Here is a 22,485-nt window from a genome sequence, read left to right on the forward strand (position 1 = left end):
TTGTTAAAAAGTGAGTTTGACTGATAGTTAGTTAATCAGTTAATTAAGTTGCCTATTGCTTTCGAAGTTATAATGTAACTAGTGCAGCTTCTTTGAAATGAATGCGCTGGGGAACATGAATGGGAGAAAGCAATAATTGGCACCAGCACGTCATAAGAGGAAACCTCCAGGAATATGTGCAACCGGAGTTAGCAACCTACATTAAGTGAGGGTGGAGGGCTGTAGTAGTAATGACATAGGTTTGTCTTGGCAATTTTCTTCTCTTAACATCCCTTGTCTGGGAGCGATGACTCTTCATTGGGTCATTACTCTTCAGTCTCAAGGTACCTTCCCTCATCTAACTGAACCATGCATTATTCACACACACGTCTTGACAGAACAACCGCAATCCTGTTCCCAACCCACAGAGCAAGGTTCACTGCAGTCAGATCAGGGCTGGGAGGCTCAAACTTTGAATTTCTTCTCCTTTAGCCAATTAGAGGCTGGAGTCACACAGAGTGCAAGTGGAGTGGACCAATCACAAAGCCAAGAGTGTGTGGCGCTGGAAAAGCACAGCAGGTCAGGCAGCATCTGAAGAGCAGGAGAATCGACGTTTCGGGGGGCAGTCCTCACTTTGTCACAGTTACAAAAGCAGCTGAAATCCAGACAGGCCTGGGAACTGATCTTTAGATCCTCCCCACTGCACGGTCACGCGGCTCTTTGCCTAAAAGTTAGTGGAGCTGATGAGAAGACCCTTTGTGAACTTTGAGGAAACACAGGTTCAGTTTGTAAGCATGTTTCTGATGTTGTAAGGAATTGTCCAGTAGAGTCTACTAAGACAGGGAGAAGAGTCAAAAAGGGTGGCGCTGGAAAGGCATTGCAGGTCAGGCAGCATCCGAGGAGCAGGAGAGTCGTCGATTCGGGTATAAGCCCTTTTATCAGGACTGTGACAGGAGTAAGCAGAGTTTGAAATCAGGTGTTGATCGGTGAGGGTCTCATTGTTGAAAAACCTACTGTGACTCAAACTCATAACCCACCTATTAAGATTTAAGAGTAAGACCAGGTAAAGGCACGATATTTGTCAGTAACCGTGAGGTGTGATGAGTGAGTATTAATAAAACAAAACATGGGTTCAGGGGGAAAGATTTAAAACACCGTCCGATTTCGCCCTTGTTGTTTGTCCTTCACCTGAGGAAAAGGGAGTCAGATTATCAATGATTCCCCCCAGCAAGTTCTCGAGTGAGTGAGAATACTAATATTTGCTCTGAACACATGGATGCAGATGGAAAAACAACTGATCCCGGATAGGCCAGGCTGGGGCTCTCGATTCTTGGTGACGTGCTTTGCTTGGCTTGTGATTACATTCACCATTTGTGATGTGACAGGGGCTGCAAACTAGGAAGTGTCTCCGTGGATGGCTTTCCGCAAGCACTTGCTCATCTTGAGCAAGTTGTCCCCACCTACTGGCAAGCAGCATCAGGAAGAGAGTGAATGAGGGAGCCCTTCAGACATGAATAACTTCACAAGAAAGAACAGCCCCCACCTGACGTCATCAGCATTTGCAACGGGGAAGGACGCTGTGTATTAAAACCTGATGGAGTGAGTGAGCCAACAAACTGGTGGGAACCCGTACCCTTATCTTTCTAACAAACAAACTACAATTGTTATCCTTAAAACATGATACTGCTGTTTGTTTTGCTTTTCTTGCAAGGTTCATTTCCATTTTTGAAACTGCTGCCAATCTTTCCCCCTTGCTCCTCCAGTGTGCTCAGGGTTTTCTCAGACAACAGGAAACTGAAAGCCATCGGCTGTCTCAGACCGGCATTACTTTGACACAGTTTCCTGGTTATTGAAGATAATGTGTCTTGGCTGGCTGACCAACATAAAAATCCACTAAGGCATTTCTAGCGATTCAAATTCACCCAGCAGAATCAGCACTGCTCAGTTCAGTGTCATTTCAGAGAGGAACTTACAGTATGGTTCCTGAATGGACTGCAAGAGTTACAGCTCCCGCAGAGAACAGATGTTATTTACTGCCAGGAGTGTAGCAGTGAATGGAAAACACTGCCCTTACATACACAGATTTCATTGACTTGTATGTATTTCAGCCACACGTGAACATGCTCATACATGTATACATGCACATGCATGTACATTTGCACACATTTCTACATACATAGAAGCACAAGCACGCACGCACACACTAAATCATAGAGTCATGGAGTCATGGAGTCATACTGCATGGAAACAGACCCTTTAGTCCAACCAGTCTCTGCCAACCATAATCCCAAACTAACCAGTCCCACCTCCCTGCACTTGGCCCATATCCCCCCAAATATTTCTTATTCATGTACTTATCAAAATGTCTATACATTGTAACTGTACCTGCATCCACTACTTCCTCTCGGAGTTCATTTCACACATGAACAATGTAAAAAAGTTGCCTTTTTTTGTTAAATCTTTCATTTTTCACCTTAAAAAGTGCCTCCCTGTCTTTAATCCCCCAACCCAGGGAAAAGACACCTGCCATTTACCTGATCAATACCCTCATGAAGTTATAAACTTCTATAAAAGGTGACCCCTCAAACTCCTACACTCCAATTAAAAAGTCCAAGCTTGTCCAGCCTCCTCTTATAACTCAAACCCTTCATTCCCGCCAACACACTGATAAATCTTTTCTGAATCCTCTCCATCTTAATAATATCTGAAGCCCTTGGTCTCGCTGTTCTACTACCCAAGGCCCTAAACATTCTGATGATCATAGTGGGTCAGGCAGCATCTATGAAGAGAAAACAAGTTAATGTTATAAGTCTAGATGACTTAAAAGGTTAGCTTGCTTTCTCTCCATGGATGCTGCCTGACCCACTGTGATCACCAGTGTTTTTTATTTTCAGTACAGATTCCAGCATCTGCAGTAATTTGCTCCAACCTAAGGCCCTACTTTTAATTGTATAAAGTCTGCCCTTGTTTGTTTTAGCAAAATGCAATAAGTCATTGGAGAAAGCATAAAAAAAAAGTCAGATGATGACAGGCCAGAGAGTTTATAGTTAACCAGAAGGATTAAACAGGTTTGGGATTTTTTAATCTGGAAAAATGTCAGGAAACCTAATGGAGACCTGTATATAGTTGATGGGCTAGAAATGGAGAAAGTTTCCACTGACAGAAGACTAGACTCATGGAGTGTCAATGAGTTGGGAATTCAGCAGAAACTTTGCTATCCAGATAGTGATTAGAAGAAGGAACCTGCTTCCTGTAAGGAATAGATAGTTATGCTGGAAGATTCAAATAAAGAAGGCTTGAAGGAGGCTCAAGTGCAGTATGAATGGTGGTACAGACCAATTGGTCAAATGGCCAGATTCTCTGTTCCAGAACTGATGCAATATTTATAGGTGTAACACATATGTTGTATATTATGTACATGCATTCAAATAATGCTGTGACTAACTGATTTTCACAGAAAAAGGTGTCCAGACTGCATAGCTCTATGCAAATATACATTTGCATTTCTTGAACCGGAATACAGCAGATGTGAAAAATTGAAAAGAGAAATGGTACTTTACCAAGCAAGCAGTTTTTAGTCTTGACCAAAAATTTCTTGCTGAACGCTCTGACCCCCTGCTCCACCCTCGTCGCCCTCCCAACCCAATACTTCTCACCTCTACCCTGAAACATTCCTGGAAAGACTCATTTATTATTGAAGTTTGTTCATATAATCGAGGCACGACATATTTGATGAGAGAATCAGGCACAAGAGTTTTGTGAATTTAGCGTGAAATAAAACAGCTGGTGGGAAAATACCCAGGGCACTTTGAAAAGTTAGTGCCGGAAACCAGAACTTTCACTTAAACTCACACGCCGGTTGGGAGGTTTAGGACTGTGGTAATTTTTAAAAATATATAAATTCAGACAAAAAAAAAGACAAAATGAAGCAGGGAGAGCAGAAATAACTCAAACAAAATGAAACATAAAGAATCGGCATTCCCCCAAATAAACTGAAATATTTACAGCATCATACAATAATATCAGTTCACTGTACATCAGCAATAATCAGTAAAATATTCCACAAAATTCATATTAGGTTTAGAAAAACAAACATAATGGGGCTAAATTGTAAACAAGTTGACATTAAATGATTTTTTAAAAAACCCTTAAATTGTTATTAAGCGGGCAGATCATTCATATTCATCCTCTCATGTATTTAAAAAGTCACGCTCCTTATTCAAAGACAATGTTGCTTTAAGATGGGCAACCACTGACATACGTATTGCCCAGAATACCCATTCTGCTCTGACATCCGTAATGCTCAAAGCTTCTCACTGCTTTAGCGGGAAGAAATCTCACCCCAGGAAGAAAGCCTTCAGCTCCTAAGCAACTAATGTTAAGGAAACACTAGAAAGTTTATTCAGCTGGGGAGGCAGCTTTGCTTGCAAGTCAGTGAGAAAATTGCAGCTTAACTACCAGTTTTACTTACAGGAACAAGCTTAAACAGAGATCTGTTCTCAATGCGGAAACAGTTGTGTTAATGTTTACACACCGTTATGCCTCTACAGTGCTTGAAAGGAGGCTTCAAAGCAGGAATATTGAGTTTAAGTGACTGACACGGCGCTTTCACAGCATGACACTTAGACACGAGAGAGAGGGAGAGAGAAAAAAATGGAACAGATAAAACTCCTTTGCAGTCTGACCCACCCACTGGTCATTGAAGTGAAATAATTCAACAGTAAAGAGAAACACAAGTTGCTGTTACCTGTGTGTGCGCGGTGTGATTGTCCTCTGGGAGGAATCATCCTGAATCCCCCCCAACTCTGCTATCTCGATTCTGTCTGTGCAGTTCTGCACGGTACAGCAGCCCATGAGGTAGAAACATGACAACAAGATACTGACACGGTTTGATAGTAAAGTCACTTCACTGAACCTTATTTGGTCTGTGATGTAAGAGGAAGTTCTGCAGTCAGTGCTGCCTACTTTTTCCATTCACTACAACATTTCCTGTTGTCATTATTTTCTTCACTGCAACCCAATTATTACAGGGAGGGAATCCTTCTGCCCTTTGCCTTGTGCGGATTTAAAGGCTGAACGACTATGGAATATATATTTTAAAAATATAATCTGCAGCTTGCACAGAAAACTCAGCAAACTTCCTGCACTGAAGAAAACCAACAAAATAAAGAACATTCCATTTTGGGTGGGGCGAGCTTGGTTGCTGTTCAACTAATTTACTCCAGGGGTCACAGTTCACAAGGAGCAAATCACTGCAAATATAACTCTGGTCAAACAGTGTGAAAGGCCAAAAAAAGATAATTTGATTCGTTTTAGAATGGTCTTTTTTTTAATCTCTGGAGTTGTAGTCTGCACCTTTAATGTATGAAATGTCCAGGAATCCCAGCTCTACTCCTGCCTCTATTCATCTCCTGCCAAATCCCTGATCCTCTTTATTATCTCCAGACTCAGTTAGTCCAACATAATCCTATCACACCCTCCGTTAGGTTGAGTTTATTCTAAATTTAGCTGCTCACACCCTCAACTGCACCAAATCCCACACTACCCTCTGTGCTAACTGACTGACACTAGTTCTCTGTCCAGCAACAGTGTCATTTTAAAATTCTCATCCTAGTTTTCAAATCCCTCCAAAGTCTGACCCCTCCCAAATTATACAATGTCCTTTAGCATTACAACTTTGTAAGATGCTTCGAGATGTGGCACTGATGAAACTACACAGCAGAACAGGTTGGTTGTTTTCAGAATGACCTCGGGTTCAGCACTGCATCACAGAAAACAAAGTCACATTGGAAATATTTCACGCCAACAAAAAATTAACATTTGCAGCTAAAACATTTCGCATTGATCAATTCTGACTGATAAGTACTTAAAAATACTCATTGTGCAGACTAATATTTTTAAGATGTAAGCCTTCAAGAAATGTTTAAACAATGCTTTTCCATTCAATTGCTGAGCACTTGCAGTGAATCATGTCAAAACTGACTCATTACCATCACAATAAAGATGTAAAAAGGCATGGAATTGTTTTTATCTCTTCTCCCTATGATGGAGTGAATTTCCACTTAAAGTGAGTGAACTTTCTGATTGATGGAATTCTGTTATAATTTTCCTTCAACCACTTTGGGCACAACAAAGAAAAGAAAATTATATGCACACCCACTTGCTCTCATTGTCCAGGTGTTTATCCGCAGCAAATACTTTTTCAAAGGTACACGTTTTCCAGTCTAACTTTGGGAATAAGTTCCTGCAATAAAGACCATTCCTCAAATATGGATCAGCTTGAGGAAAGACCATTTCAAAAAGATTTTGATGTAATCCTGTGTTCAACAGTGTATGTATGTGCTCATTTATGATCATCTGGGTTCAAACGTGACCATCTATTCAAACATTAGAAAATGCTCAAATGACGTAACTGGTAATCAAGTGACATGAAATCAAATCATTTAAGACTCAAGCAACATCATTTGTGATTATCCAACATTAATTAAGTGCTGCAAAGACATCAATAGTGCTCAAGGAGCTTTGAGAGAAAACCTTTTGCAATCATGGAAAATGGACTAAGTTTTAGACATTTCTAAGATGTTCTTTTTTAGGCATTTCTGAGACATTTCACAGACATTTCTAAGTTCCAAATGATGAAATATGTGCAGGCAGTGTATAGATTGTTTAACATGAGGCCAGTACACAAGTCACTATAGAGAGTAATATAGTGAGGGCGGGAGGATCTAGAGGAACAGTGCTCTAAACAAATGTGGATATAATTTCGAAATAAAATTTCAGGTGGTCCCTTGACATTTTCACAGAGGCACTAATTCATGACCCATTATGCAGCTCACCAGTAGATTTTTATCCCCAGTCTTCACCCTCCTCATTCCTGCACCCCACAATCTCCATTTTATTCTGTCCCTTTATGTGACGGCACATGTTCTCTTAATAATTTTTGGGTCACTGGGACCAGTTCTGAGGAGGCAGGACTATTACAAATTGGATGGTCTACACCTGGGCCAGACTGGAACCAATGCTCTTGGGGGTGCTTTCGCTAACGCTGTTGGGGAGATTATAAATTAATGTGGCAGGGGGATGGGATCCAAATGACAAAGTTAGTGGACAGGAAGGAGGTAGTAACTAAAGCTTGTAACAAACTAGATAATGAAGTCAGTGTGAAGTCAGCGGGAGATCCAGTAGATGTAGTGTACCTGGACTTTCAGAAAGCTTTTGATAAAGTCCCACAAAGGAGGTTAGTGAGCAAACGTAGGGCGCATGATATTGGGGGCAAAGTACTAACTTGGATTGAAAGTTGGTTGGCTGATAGGAAACAAAGAGTAGTGATAAATGGCTCCATTTTGGAATGGCAGGCAGTGACCAGTGGGGTTCCACAGGGATCAGTACTGGGACCGCAGCTTTTTACAATATATGTTAATGATATAGAAGATGGTATTAGCAATAACACTAGCAAATTTGCTGATGATACTAAGCTGGGTGGCAGGGTGAAATGTGATGAGGATGTTAGGAGATTACAGGGTGACCTGGACAAGTTAGGTGAGTGGTCAGATGCATGGCAGATGCAGTTTAATGTGGATAAATGTACGGTTATCCACTTTGGTGGCAAGAACAGGAAGGCAGATTACTACCTAAATGGAATCAGTTTAGGTAAAGGAGCGGTACAGAGAGATCTGGGTGTTCTTGTACACCAGTCAATGAAGGTAAGCATGCAGGTACAGCAGGTAGTGAAGAAGGCTAATAGCATGCTGGCCTTCATAACAAGAGGGATTGAGTATAGAAGCAAAGAGGTTCTTCTGCAGCTGTACAGGGCCCTGGTGAGACCACACCTGGAGTACTGTGAGCAGTTCTGGTCTCCAAATTTTAGGAAAGACATTCTGGCTATTGAGGGAGTGCAGCGTAGGTTCACGAGGTCAATTCCTGGAATGGCGGGATTACCTTACGCTGAAAGACTGGAGCAACTGGGCTTGTATACCCTTGAGTTTAGAAGACTGAGAGGGGATATGATTGAGACATATAAGATTATTAAAGGATTGGACACTCTGGAGGCAGGAAACATGTTTCCGCTGATGGGTGAGTGCCGAACCAGAGGACACAGCTTAAAAATCCGGGTAGACCATTTAGGACAGAGATGAGGAGAAACGTCTTCACCCAGAGAGTGGTGGCTGTGTGGAATACTCTGCCCCAGAGGGCAGTGGAGGCCCAGTCTTCGGATTCATTTAAGAAAGAGTTGGATAGAGCTCTCAAGGATTGTGGAATCAAGGGTTATGGAGATAAGGCAGGAACAGGATACTGATTAAGGATGATCAGCCATGATCATATTGAATGGTGGTGGCAGGCTCGAAGGGCAGAATGGCCTATTCCTGCACTATTGTCTATTGTCTATTGTGACTAAGGGGAAGAGTAGGCAGGAAGCAGCTGATGAATACAGAGGTTCTGGTGGTCTGAGGTGCATTTGTTTTAATGCAAGAAGTATAGTGGGTAAGGCAGATGAACTTGGATTAATACCTGGGAGTAAGATGGTATTGCTATTACTGAGACTTGGTTTAGGGAAGGGCATAATTGGCAATTAAATGTCCCATGATATCGATGCTTCAGGCAGGATAGAGAGGGAGGTAAAAGGGGTGGAGGAGTTGCATTACTGGTCAGTGAGGATATCGCAGCTGTGCTGAAGGAGGACACTATGGAGGACTCAAGCAGTGAGGCAACATGGGCAGAGCTCAGAAATAAGAGGGGTACAGTAACAATTTTGGGGCTGTACTACTGGCCTCCCAACAGCGAGCATGAGATAGAGGTACAAACATGTAGAGAGCTCATAGAAAGATGTAGGAGCAACACGGTGGTGGCGATAGGAGATTTTGATTTTCCCAATATTGACTGGGATTCACTTCATGTTAGAGGATTGGATGGAGCAGAATTTGATAGGTGCATCCAGGAGGATTTCTAGAGCAGTATGTAAATAATCCAACTCGTGAAGGGGCCATACTGGACCTGGTGTAAGGAAATGAACCCGGCCAGCTGGTTGAAGTTTCAATGGGGGATTACTTTGGGAATAGTGATCACAATTCCATAAGTTTTAGGATACTCCTGGACAAAGATGAGAGTGGTCCTAAAGGAAGAGTGCTAAATTGGTAGAAAGCCAACTATACCAAAATTCGGCAGGAACTGGGGAATGTAGATTGGGAGCAGCTATTTGAAGTGAAATCCACATTTAAGATGTGGGAGGCTTTTAAAAAGAGGCTGATTAGAGTTCAGGAGAGATACGTTCCTGTGAAAATGAGGAATAGAAATGGCAAGATTAGGGAACCATGGATGACAGGTGAAATTGTGCGACTAGCTAAGAGGAAAAAAGGGTGCGTACATAAGCACTAAGTGACTGAAGTCAGACAAAGCTTTGGAAGAATATCTGGACCAATCTGAAATGAGGAATTAAGAGAGCTAAAAGAAGGCATGAGATATCCTTAGCGAGCAGGGTTAAGGAAAACCCCAAAACCTTTTATTCATATATAAGAAGCAAGAGGGTAACTGGGAAAGGGTCGGCCCATTCAAGGACAAAGAAGGAAAGATATGTGTGGAGTCAGAGAAAATGGGTGAGAATCTTAACGAGTACTTTGCATCAGTATTCACCGAGGAGCAGAACATGGCGGATGTTGAGGTTAGGGATAGATCTTGGATTACACTCGGTCAAGTCGGCATAAGGAGGGAAGATGTGTTGTGTATTCTAAAAGGCATTAAAATGGACAAGTCTCCACGACTGGATGGGATCTATCCCAGGTTACTGAGGGAAACGAGAGAGGAAATAGCTGGGGCTTAAACAGGTATCTTTGCAGCATCCTTGAAAACAGGGGAAGACCCAGAGGACTGGAGAATTGCTAATGTTGTCCCCTTGTTAAAGAAGGATAGTAGGGATAATCCAGGTAATTATAGATCTATGAGCCTGAAATCAGTGGTAGGGAAGCTACTGGAGAAGATACTAAGGGATAGGATATATAGCCATTTGGAAGAAAATGGGCCTGTCAGTGACAGGCAGCATGTTTTTTGTGCAGGGAACGTCATGTCTTACAAACGTAATAGAATTCTTTGAAGAGGTGATAAAGTTAATTGATGAGGGAAGGGATGTAGATGTCATCAACGTGGACTTTAGTAAGGCGTTTGATCAGGTTCCCCACGGTAGGCTGATGAAGAAGGTGAAGTCTCATGGGATCCAGGGTGTTTGCGCTAGATGGATAGAGAACTGGTTGGGCAACAGGAGTCAGAGAGTAGTAGTGGAAAGGACCTTCTCAAAATGGAGACATGTGACCAGTGATGTCCCATAGGGATCCGTGCTGGGATCACTGTTGTTTGTGATATACATAAATGATTTGGAGGAAGGTGTAGGTTGCCTCATTAGCAAGTTTGCAGATGACATGAAGATTGGTGGAGTAGCAGATAGTGAAGAGGACTGTCAGACAATACAGCAGAATACAGATAGTTTGGAGAGCTGGGCAGAGAAATGGCAGATGGAGTTCAACCCAACAAATGCGAGATGATGCATTTTGGAAGATGCAATTCCACAACAAACTATGCAGTAAATGGAAAAGTCCTGGAAAAAAATAATGTACAGAGAGGTCTGGGTGTTCAGGTCCATTGTTCCCTGAAGGTGGCACCGCACGTCAATACAGTGGTCAAGAAGGCATATGGTATGCTTTCCTTCATTGGATGGGGTATTGAGTATAAGAGTTGGCAGGTCATGTTACAATTGTATAAGACTTTGGTTCGCCACATTTGGAATACTGCGTATAGTTCTGGTCCCCACATTACCAAAAGGTTGTGGATGCTTTGGAGAGGATGCAAAGGAGGTTCACCAAGATGTTGTCTGGTATGGAGGGTACTAACTATGAGGAGAGGTTGAGTAGATTAGGATTATTTCATTGGAATGAAGGAGGTTGAGGGGACCTGTTTGAGGCCTACAAAATATTGAGAGGTGTAGACAAGGTGGATGGCAAGAAACTTCTTCCCAGAGTGGAAGACTCAATTACTTGGGGTCACGAGTTGAGAGGGGAAAAGTTTAGCAGAGATATATGTGGAAAGTCTTTTATGCAGAGGATGGTGGGTGCCTGGAATGTGTTGCCAGCGGAGGTGGTAGGGGCGGGAACAATAATGTCACTTAAGATGTATCTAAACAGATACATGAATGGGCAGGGAGCAAAGTGATACAGACCCTTAGAAAATATACGGCAGGTTTAGATGGAGGATCTGGAGCGGCATAGGCTTGGAAGGCCGAAGGGCCTGTTCCTGTGCTGTAATGCTCTTTGTTCTCATAAAATTCCATTCGAAAGGCATGTTCAATGTCTCAGTTTGAAAAAATCTTGCAGATGATTGTAAGAAATGCATAAGTGACAATTTCAATGGGGATTCATGTGTTTAGATGTGCACCTGATTTTAATTACCTCCTGAGAATAAACTTTGTATTCATGCAACGAAATTTATTTACAATATTCCAAATCACAAAAGCAACAAAAAGATTATTTCATGATCTCAACCATAAGCGTGTTAATTCTTAACACAACTTTTATTCATTACATTTGGATTTGCCTGGTTTCATTACCATTGCATAGATTTTTCCAGATTGTTCATTCCAGTTGAGCAGATGCACCAATTCCCTATCCCTCTACATCCCTCCTCCACTCTTCAGTTCCAAGCTCCTGCCCTCTACCCTCCATGAAGAGCACTCCCCTGCCCCTCCTCCACCCCCACTACTATTGAACCTTCTTGCATCCTCTAACTCCATCATTTGCCACTTGGCAGCAATACAATTCATGCTGTCCAGAGGTTTCACCACATGCAGTACTCCCTCCCACCACGCCCCCACAAACCCACTGCCTCCCAGCTCAAAGCCTAGTGAGTCCGCTTCCCCCTGTCTGTACCTGGGGAAGCCTTCCCACCAATGGTGAGGTGTTCAGACGCTGAAACGTGAAGTGACAGAAGAAGGTTGTCCGTGGCTGATGTGAGAGGCCAGTTACACTGGTTTGGGGACATGTTGTACAGGTCTAGGGTGAGGAAAGGAGGTGTGGGGGCACATAGAGAGAGGCTGCATTAGTACCCAGGCACACTTCTGGATGGGGGTTCCACGAACAGTCTGATTTGAATGCTCTTGACTCTTGGCTGGTGAAGAGGGTGTGGGGTAGTGGGGGAGAATTAGAAGCAGAGGGTTGAACCACTCCACTGGTCACTGCCAGCATAACACCGGAACAACCCTCATTGCCATCCCCTGCTCTCCCCCACACCCCCACTCCTCTTACAGAGCATCCCTTATATTTCCTCCAAGGTTTGTGATGCTGGAAGAGTTAGCAATAGCTAACTATTCTCGGTATCTGCAGCAGTGGTGACTCCCGGACAGCAAGCTAAACGGAGAACTCATCAAAGACCATTGAACTTTTAACTTAGATTAGATTACTTACAGTGTGGAAGCAGGTCCTTCGGCCCAACAACTCCACACCGACCCGCCGAAGCGCAACCCACCCAGACCTACTCCCCTACACCTAACACCAAGGGCAGTGAATCAGTGATGGGGACTGAAACTGTGGTGGGGCAGAAACTGTGGTGGGGGCAGAAACAGTGGTGTGGACTGAAACAGTGGAGTGGGCTGAAAAAGCGGTGGGGACTGAAACAGTGGTGGAGTCTGAAACAGTGGTGCGGACTGAAACAGTGGTGCGGACAGAAACAGTGGAATGGGCTGAAACAGTGGAGTGGGCTGAAAAAGCGGTGGGGACAGAAACAGTGGTGGAGTCTGAAACAGTGGTGGGGGCAGAAACTGGTGGGGACAGAAACAGTGGTGGGGGCTGTAACAGTGGTGTGGGCTGTAACAATGGTGGGGTCTGAAACGGTGGTGGGGTCTGAAACAGTGGTGGGGGCTGAAACAGTGGTGTGGGCAAAAACAGTGATGGGGACTGAAACTGTGGTGGGGCAGAAACAGTGATGGGCTCAGAAACAGTGATGCGGACTGAAAAAGTGGTGGGGACTGAAACAGTGGTGTGGGCTAAAACAGCGGTGTGGGCTAAAACAGCGGTGTGGGCCAAAACAGCGGTGGGGGCTAAAACAGCGGTGTGGGCTAAAACAGTGGTGGGCTCAGAAACAGTGATGGGGACTGAAACAGTGGTGGGGACAGAAACAGTGGTGGGGACTCAAACAGTGGTGGGGACAGAAACAGTGGTGGGCTCAGAAACAGTGATGGGGTCTGAAACAGTGATGGGGACTGATACAGAGGTGTGAACTGAAACAGAGGTGGGGACAGAAACAGTGGTGGGGACTGAAACAGTGGTGGGGACAGAAACAGTGGTGGGCTCAGAAACAGTGATGGGGTCTGAAACAGTGATGGGGTCTGAAACAGTGATGGGGACTGATACAGAGGTGTGAACTGAAACAGAGGTGGGGACAGAAACAGTGGTGGGGACTGAAACAGTGGTGTGGTCTGAAAGAGTGGGGGTGTGTGTGAAACAGTGGTGGGATCAGAAACAGTGATGGGGTCTGAAACAGTGATGGGGACTGATACAGAGGTGTGAACTGAAACAGCGGTGGGGGCTTAAACAGTGATGGGGTCTGAAACAGTGTTGTGGACTGAAACAGTGGAGTGGGCTGAAAAAGTGGTGGGGACTGAAACAGTGGTGGAGTCTGAAACAGTGGTGGGGGCAGAAACTGTGGTGGGGACAGAAACAGTGGTGGGGGTTGTAACAGTGGTGGGGTCTGAAACAGTGGTTTGGGCTGAAACAGAGGTGGGGTCAGAAACAGTGGTGAGGGCTGAAACAGTGGTGTGAGCGAAAACAGTCATGGGGACTGAAACAGTGGTTTGGGCTGAAAAAGTGGTGTGGGCTGAACCAGTGGTGTGGACTGAAACAGTGGTGGGGTCTGAAACAGTGGTGGGGACTAAAACAGTGATGGGGACTGAAACAGTAATGGGGACTGAAGCAATGGTGGGGACTGAAGCAGTGGTGGGGGCTGAAGCAGTGATGGGGGCTGAAACAGTGGTGGGGACTGAAACAGTGGTGGGGTCTGAAACAGTGGGGGGTCTGAAACAGTGGGGGGTCTGAAACAGTGGTGGGGTCTGAAACAGTGGTGGGGACTGAAGCAGTGGTGGGGACTGAAGCAGTGGTGGGGACTGAAACAGTGGTGGGGACTGAAACAGTGGTGGGGTCTGAAACAGTGGTGGGGACTGAAACAGTAATGGGGACTGAAGCAGTGGTGTGGGGTGAAGCAGTGGTGGGAGCTGAAGCAGTGGTGGGGACTGAAACAGTGGTGGGGTCTGAAACAGTGGGGGATCTGAAAAAGTGGTGGGGTCTGAAACAGTGGTGGGGACTGAAACAGTGGTGGGGAATGAAACAGTGGTGTGGACTGAAACAGTAATGGGGACTGAAGCAGTGGTGTGGGCTGAAGCAGTGGTGGGGACTGAAACAGTGGTGTGGACTGAAACAGTAGTGGGGACTGAAACAGTGGTGGGGACAGAAACAGTGGTGGGGACAGAAACAGTGGTGGGGACAGAAACAGTGGTGGGCTCAGAAATAGTGATGGGGACTGAAACAGTGGTGGGGTCTGAAACAGTGGTGGGGTCTGAAACAGTGGTGGGGAATGAAACAGTGGTGGGGACAGAAATAGTGGTGGGCTCAGAAGCAATGATGGGGACTGAAACTGTGGTGGGGAATGAAACAGTGGTGGGGGCTGAAACAGTGATGTGTGGACTGAAATAGTGGTGGGGTCTGAAACAGTGGCGGGGGCTGAAACAGTGATGTGGGGTCTGAAACAGCAGTGTGGGCTAAAGCAGTGATGTGGGGACTGAAACAATGATGGGGTCTGAAACAGTGGTGGGGGCTGAAACAGTGGTGTGGGCTGAAACAGTGGTGGGAGCAGAAACAGTGGTGGGGGCAGAAATAGTGTTGTGGACAGAAACAGTGTTGGGGACAGAAACAGTGTTGGCGACTGAACCTGTGGTGGGGTAGTGTCTGTGGCAGTGGAGAAGGAGCCAGCAAGAGGGCAGGAAGTGACAGAAACAGTGATGAACGATGTAGTGCTGGAGATATAGGTAGCTGTTGTGGAGAGCAGAGAAGAGGCAACTAGGAGAGGTAAGAGATGGTATCTTACCAGGTGAAATGGATAGAGCAAGGAAAGTTCTTGGGGAAAGTTTTAAAGATGTGTTAAAAGCTGTTGGGGTTGTTCCTAATCTAACAGATAGGAAGTTGATATCCTTGTGATCACTTTTAATGCTGAACGATCACTTCCACAAGCTGTGGTGGCAACTGAGCACTTTGATGACTCAAGAATTAGAAAGATCATAATTTGAATAAGATAGTTAATTGAGCATTTCTGATGACAAATTAGCATTGTGTCTGTGATCATAGCTAGTTACAAATTATGTTTTTTGAGGTCGAGTGATATAGTAATCTTTTTAAGTACAAATGATTGAAAAATCATAATAAGCGTTTTCTCCTGGGGCAAGAATCTGGTATTGTAAGGAGGTAAGTACACTGTCATTCTGTGCATAACTCATAGATCTCACAGATTGAGCTTACCAAGGTGAAAAGAGCAAAATCAGGGTCACAAGAAAAGTGCAACATCAGGGTCTCAAAGCTTTTGATCTCAGTTGAAGTCCAATTCAGAGTCTTAAGCACAACATCCATGCTAACACTCCAGTACAGTGGTAAGAGAGTGCCACACAGTCACAAATGCCATTGTTCAGATAAGATGAGGATGATGCATTCTCTCAGGAGAATGCAAAAGATCTTTCAAATTTATTCCTCCATTACCATCAATAAATTCAGACTTTCTGGTCATTACCACACTGAATGTAAAAGATGCATTGCCATTATTTTGAAGAAGGGCTGGGGAGCTCTTTCTGACATAACTAACATCATTAAACATTAAATGGTCTCGATCCCATTACTGTTTGTGAAAGCTTGCTATGTGCAAATTGCCTGCCTTTTTTTAACTATCTTTCCAACAATGACATCATTTCAAAGAGAACTTCATTGACTGTAAAATGTTTTTGAGTATCCTGATTGCTGGGCCTCTTACTGAGATATTGTATCATTGATAGTCACAGGTGAGATGCCGGCAGACTGGAGGTTGGCTAATGTGGTGCCACTGTTCAAAAAAGGTGGTAAGGACAAGCCAGGGAACTATAGACCAGTGAGCCTGATGTTGGTGATGGGCAAGTTGTTGGGGGAATCCTGAGGGACAGGATGTACATGTGTTTGGAAAGGCAAGGACTGATTAGGGATAGTCAACTTGGCTTTGTGTGTGGGAAATTAATTCTCACAAACTTGATTGAGATTTTTTGAAGAAGTAACAAAGAGGATTGATGAGGGCAGAGTGGTAGATGTGATCTATATGGACTTCAGTAGGGCGTTCAACAAGGTTCCCCATGAAAGACTGACTGGATCTCACGGAATACAGGGAGAACTAGCCATTTGGATTCAGAACTGGCTCAAAGGTAGAAGACAGAGGGTGGTGGTGGAGGGTTGTTTTTCAGACTGGAGGCCTGCAACCAGTGGAGTGCCACAGGAATCAGTGCTGCGTCCACTACTTTTCATCATTTATATAAATGATTTGGATGTGAGCATAAGAGGTACAGTAAGTAAGTTTGCAGATGACACCAAAATTGGAGGTGTAGTGGACAGCGAAGGAAGTTACCTCAGATTACAATGGGACCTTGATCAGACAGGCCAATGGGCTGAGAAGTGGCAGATGGAGTTTAATTCAGATAAATGCGAGTTGCTGCATTTTGGGAAAACAAATCTTAGAAGGACTTATACACTTAATGGTAAGGTCCTAGGGAGTGTTGCTGAACAAAGAGACCTTGGAGTGGAGGTTCATAGCTCCATGAAAGTGGAGTCGCAGGTCGATAGGATAGTGAAGAAGGCGTTTGGTATGCTTTCCTTTATTGGTCACAGTATTGAGTACAGGAGTTGGGAGGTCATGTTGCAGCTGTACACGACATTGGTTAGGCCACGTTGGAATATTGCGTGCAATTCTGGTCTTCTTTCTGTCAGAAAGAGGTTGTGAAACTTGAAAGGGTTCAGAAAAGATTTGCAAGGATATTGCCAGGATTGGTGGGTTTGAGCTATAGGGAGAGGTTGAATAGGCTAGGGCTGTTTTCCCTGGAGCGTCAGAGGCTGAGGGGTGATCTTATAGAGGTTTATAAAATCATGAGGGGCATGGATAGGATAAATAGTCAGTCTTTACCCTGGGGTGAGGGAGTCCAGAAATAGAGGCCATAGGTTTAGGGTGAGAGGGGAAAGATACAAAAGAGACTTAAGGGGCAACCTTTTCACGCAGAGGGTGGTACATGTATGGAATGAGCTGCCAGAAGAAGTGGTGGAGGCTAGTACATTTAAAAGGCATTTGGATGGGTATATGAATAGGAAGGGTTTGGAGGAAAATGGGCCGGGTGCTGGCAGGTGGGACTAGATTGGGTAGCTACCTGATGAAGGAGCAGTGCTCCAAAAGCTAATGTTTCCAAATAAACCTGTTGGATGATAACCTGGTGTTATATGATTTTAACTATAAAAATGCAGGACATTCTTTTCTTGCTCATCCCTCCTGTCCAGAAGACACTGACTCTCATTTGTTTTCTCCTTCAGTGACAGACCCTCTGGTGCTTCATCTGAGTGGCCATCCTCAAAGTTGGCAGGCTATCCACCCGTGAAGGGCAACGCAGTTCAAGTCCAACCCTGTGCTTTCTCTGCACCATTTTCATCCTTTAGGAGTCATGGAATAGCGTACAGGATTAGGAACTCTCTTTAATTGTGCCCATGCTTTAGACCAAATGCTTTCGATACCACTCATAATTTTCAACAGATATTACCGAACCAACTGGTGATCAAACCTGGGATGTAGGGCTGAGTGCTGTAACCTTTCATTCTAGGCCTTTGAGAAGCCTTACTCTTAAAATCAAGACAAGAGTTGGAACATGCACATCCTAATCAAGGTTATCAGCACCTGCTAGAGCAAGGTACTGGCAGGGAGCCTTTGTCAGAACTGTTCAACTGCAAGATCCACGCCCAAACTTTCAACCTTTCCCTTCCACTCACTCAGTGTTCCAGAAGTAACAATTTTGCAATTTGAATTTGGTAGTTGTAAGGAAATGGGATGGATAAACCAGAAAGAACAGTGACAACATTGCATCTTCTTTAGGTTTTTTTGTCGCAAAATAGTAGTCATCCAGAATTTCTGGAGGAGATAGCTTGCTACTTAAAAACAGCTATGATTCAATCATCTTTCTGTTGTTGACAGTCTAAGTTAAAATACCACTTCAGATACTTTAGCACAATATCCAGGCTGACACATTAGCGTAGTACTGCGTGAGTGCTGAACTGTTGGGGATGTGTGTTCTGAACAAGACAATTAACTAATAGCCCTGGCACAGACAACTTTCTCAGCTTGCCATAAAAGATCTGATGATGCTATTTATAAAAATGCTGGACATGCTCCTTGTATTTTTCCCATATTCAACATCACAGAAATAGATTTCTTTTTATTACTCTATTGCTGGTTGTTGGAGTTGATATGCACAAATTGGGTGCCACATTTTCTAAATTGCCAACATGCTACATTTCAAAAGTAGTTCATTGTTTGCAAAATAGTTTGGAACCTTTTCAGTTCTTTCTTTCTTAAAATACACATGACATTGTACAGCAACCTTCTATGTTACTAACTCTGAGCCGTCACAGCCAACCCTCATGAGTTCAGGGGATGCTAAACCATCAAGTTTGAATAACTGACTGGGGAAGGCTTTTGTGTGAGAGTGGGTGAAAAGGAAGATTTGATGTGCAACCCCAGATTATTGTTCCATGTATTTTGGTATCTGGTTCAGACCTAATTTCAGATTCACTTTTAGCCTGATGTCCATGTTTCGAAATATCCAAAGTTGGAAATCATTCTTTTAGTTTGAAGTATTCCCTTCAGTTGCATGTACATCTGTCTTACCATTTTTTTCTTTACATATCCTCCTGCCTAGAACCATGACAGATGGGTCAATTTAATGGAAGGAGTGGGACCATGTCAGCCTCCCCTGAGAGGGATAACTCCCTCCGATCAAGTTGTTGGAGGTTGGAGGGAATGGATGTGGGATTCCTGCCAAATGTCGCTGAGGTACAATAATGAACATATAGATATCCATTATCCTGGAGCCCAATGCAATTTATTGGTGGCTCAGGGACTAATTGGGATCCTGTGCCCTTGGAAGGCTGCGTAGAATATCTGATGGTCAGGGCTGCCATTCCTGCATTTGATTCCACTCCTTGTCTGTAGTAACATTTCTTAACTTCATTCCTGAAAGGTGTAACTCTGTCCTTTAAACTATGTTTCCCAGTTCCATGTGACATTAGAATAAGCAGAAGGCCATTCTGTCCCTTGGGGTTGGTTTGCTATTGAGTCAAATCACAGCTGATCTGCAACTCAGACTTCATTAAGACAGTTTTGCCTATAAGTCATTATAACATTGCTCACTAAGAATCTATCAATCTCCATTTGGTAAGAGCATTGAGTGTAGGAGTTGAGAGGTCATGTTGCGTCTGTACAAAACATTGCTTAGGCCACTTTTCAAATATTGAGTACAATTCTGGTCTCCCTCCTATAGGTAAGGTGTTGTGAAACTTGAAAGGATTCAGACAAGATTTAGAAGGATGTTGCTAGGATTGGAGGGTTTGAGCTATAGGGAGAGGCTGAATAGGCTGGGGCTGTTTTTCCTGGAGCAACGGAGGCTGAGGGGTGACCTTATAGATGTTTATAAAATCATGAAGGACATGGATAGGGTAAATAGACAATGTCTTTTCCCTGGGGTGGGGGAGTCCAGAACTAGAGGGCATAGGTTTAGGGTGAGAAGGGAAAGATATAAAAGGGACTTAAGGGGTAACTTTTTCACGCAGAGGGTGGTACATGTGTGGAATAAGCTGCCACGGGAAGTGGTGGAGGCTGGTACAATTGCAACATTTAAAAGGTATCTGGATAGGTGTATGAATAGGAAGGGTTTGGAGAGATATGGGCCAAGTGCTGGTAAACGGGTCTAGATTAGGTTGGGATATCTGGTTGGCATGGACTAAAGGGTCTGCTTCCAAGCTGTACATCTCGATGACTCTATAAATTGAATTAAGAGGGATCTAAGGGGCAACGCTTTCACACAGAGGGTGGTGCATGTATGGAATGAGCTGTCAGAGAAAGCCGTGGAGGCTGATACAATGACAACGTTTAAAACGTAACTGGATGGGTAGATGATTAGGAAGGGTTTAGAGGGATATGAGCCAAGTGCTGGCAAATGGGACTAGATTCATTTAGGATATCTGGTTGGCATGGATGAATTGGACCGAAGATCTGTTTCCATGCTGTACATATCTGACTCTATGACTAGTGAGTCTTAGATACTTCTTTTGTCGACTAATTGAATTCAATGGGATGGATTTTCATGTAGTCACGAAGACCTAATTCCAGGATTCCCAGTTCCTATCCTAAGGCTTCAGGGTTTTCACTAGGGCCTTTGAGGTACCTGTCATGAGCACACATGCCACACTCATGACCTCGCCTCCTCCTTTGTGGTTATACGTAAAAGGAAAAGAAATATTGTCCTGAGATATGCTGCATATAAATTATTTAATAAATAGTACCTAATCGTTAACCTCTATGCTCAAGGATTTATGATAAAAGAGCTGTCAACAAATAATCATTATTTGGCTTATATTTTTTTTCCATTTATGTCGTTTTGAACTTTAAAAGTAATGCCCTGAAACAATTTAATTTGGCTGTTCTTAAAATTCTAATTACTTTTTCATTGTGTCATGATAACTGCAGACTAAACACCAAAAGCAGATTGTTTCAGAGCATTGCACCCTGGTGAGGGTCTGCAGAGTTGGAAATACTCCATTGACAGTCTGAACGTTGATGACCTCTGGAGTACACAACCAGCAGAATTTTGCCACACAAACTGACTGGAATCATTTATCATTAACTCTTAGTGAAAGGAGAGACTTGCATTAAATCAGCAACTTTTTGAAAACCCCTAAAAGCACTTTTGTAGCCAATAAATTACTTTCCAAGTGAAGATTTTGTGTGCAAGTCTCTATATTCGGCCTTGAACCCATGGCCTCCTGATTCGTGATGGACAAGCAGGAGGCTGGAAGAACACAGCAAGCCAGGCAGCATCAGGAGGTGGAGAAATCAATGTTTCAGATGTAACCCGTCTTCAGGACTCCATCTCCTAGTGCTGCCTGGCTTGCTGTGTTCTTCCAGCCTCCTACTTGTCTACTTTGGATTCCAGCATCGGCAATTCTTTTGTCTCTATACACTAACCCCTGGTTGACAAAAAGGAGGTTAAAAAGTGTTCAATAATCATGACCTCTTTCAATGCCAGTATTACTGTCTATTTCGCACAATAGAACAAGTTTCAACGGGGGATTGTCAGAAGGTGATTAATGTTTGCAAATTGGGCAGCTGACAATGCACATGATCTTAATAATGCAGCCAATTAGATGGCTTTCGCACCAACATGCCTTTGATTCAGAAGCTACAGGCTAGTCTGTTTACAAAATTGCAGCCCCTGTGCCAAAGATATGCAGCAAGAAGCTCATCACCAAACTGTTTGCTGGAAAGCCATTTCTGAGAATGAGCTTGGTGTACAGTTGGCATCTGAGATTGAGATTCAGAGGGTCTCAGAATGTTTTTGAGAAATCAGCAATGAGCCTACTGCGTGGGCTGGATGCCAAATATTGTTGACATGGCTGAAAGGAGAAACAGATACAGCCTTAAAAAATGCATTTCTATAGTGCTGTACATAGCCTCAGGGTGTCACAAAGTGCTTGTTAATGAAGGATGCACGTGTGTGTGTGTGTGGAGAATCTATGCATAAAGACTTTTAACCTTAAGTTGCTATTCTACTGCATTTACCACACAGTTCTGGCTGATTCAGGAAACTCTCCTGCTCTAACTGTGTGCTTTAGGTAAATTGGAAGGATTTAACAGGTTGACAATCAACTTGTTAGGCCATGTTATGATATACCTTCCTTGGCATCAATTCCTAAGTTAGGACCTGAGTTTCTAAAGTGTAACTACTTCATAATATAGGAAACACAAAAGACAAAATGTAAGTGTGTTGTAATAAAGCATTAACTTCTCACAAATTGTCAACAATGAAATATCTGGAATCCTGTGGGGATTCTGTGATTACTGATTGTGCTGTCAAATTCATGGGAGTATGACTGAAGTGCAAACTATTCATTGATTGTTCAGGGCCCTGTTGTCTCAATGTTCAATTGCATTTCACACAGTCCCAGGCCATGTCCAGCACCAACATTAACTCTCTTCAACAAACAAAGTGAAGAGGATTTTCTATACTTTGAGTTTTTTTTTTGCGGCATCGATATTAATGTTTTTCTGTGGTTTTTGTTCTGGTGGACAGTTCCAACCAGTAAATGGAGACTCAGCTAAAATGTTTCCATAAAAACAACGGCAGCAACTCAATTTATTCATTCACGGGATGTGGGTGTCACT

The 22,485-nt window shown here is 43.6% G+C and overlaps 1 protein-coding gene across 6 annotated transcripts in view; it reads right to left on the reverse strand.

Annotated features, from left to right (window-relative positions):
• hivep3b (HIVEP zinc finger 3b) overlaps window positions 1-22,485 on the reverse strand; it is a 399,719-nt gene that overhangs the window by 104,542 nt on the left and 272,692 nt on the right. The window contains exon 1 of one of the 6 annotated variants that reach the window (XM_043717600.2): window positions 4,727-6,005. The exons of the other annotated variants lie outside the window; for them this stretch is intronic. The gene's annotated coding sequence lies outside the window, so the exon portion shown is untranslated. Of the gene's footprint in view, window positions 1-4,726; window positions 6,006-22,485 lie in introns of those variants that run through there. 6 annotated transcript variants of the gene reach the window in all.

Source organism: Chiloscyllium plagiosum, unplaced genomic scaffold (assembly GCF_037043375.1).
Source record: "Chiloscyllium plagiosum isolate Xiang-an unplaced genomic scaffold, Cpla_swu_hap1 HiC_scaffold_30, whole genome shotgun sequence".
Lineage (NCBI taxonomy): Eukaryota > Metazoa > Chordata > Chondrichthyes > Orectolobiformes > Hemiscylliidae > Chiloscyllium > Chiloscyllium plagiosum.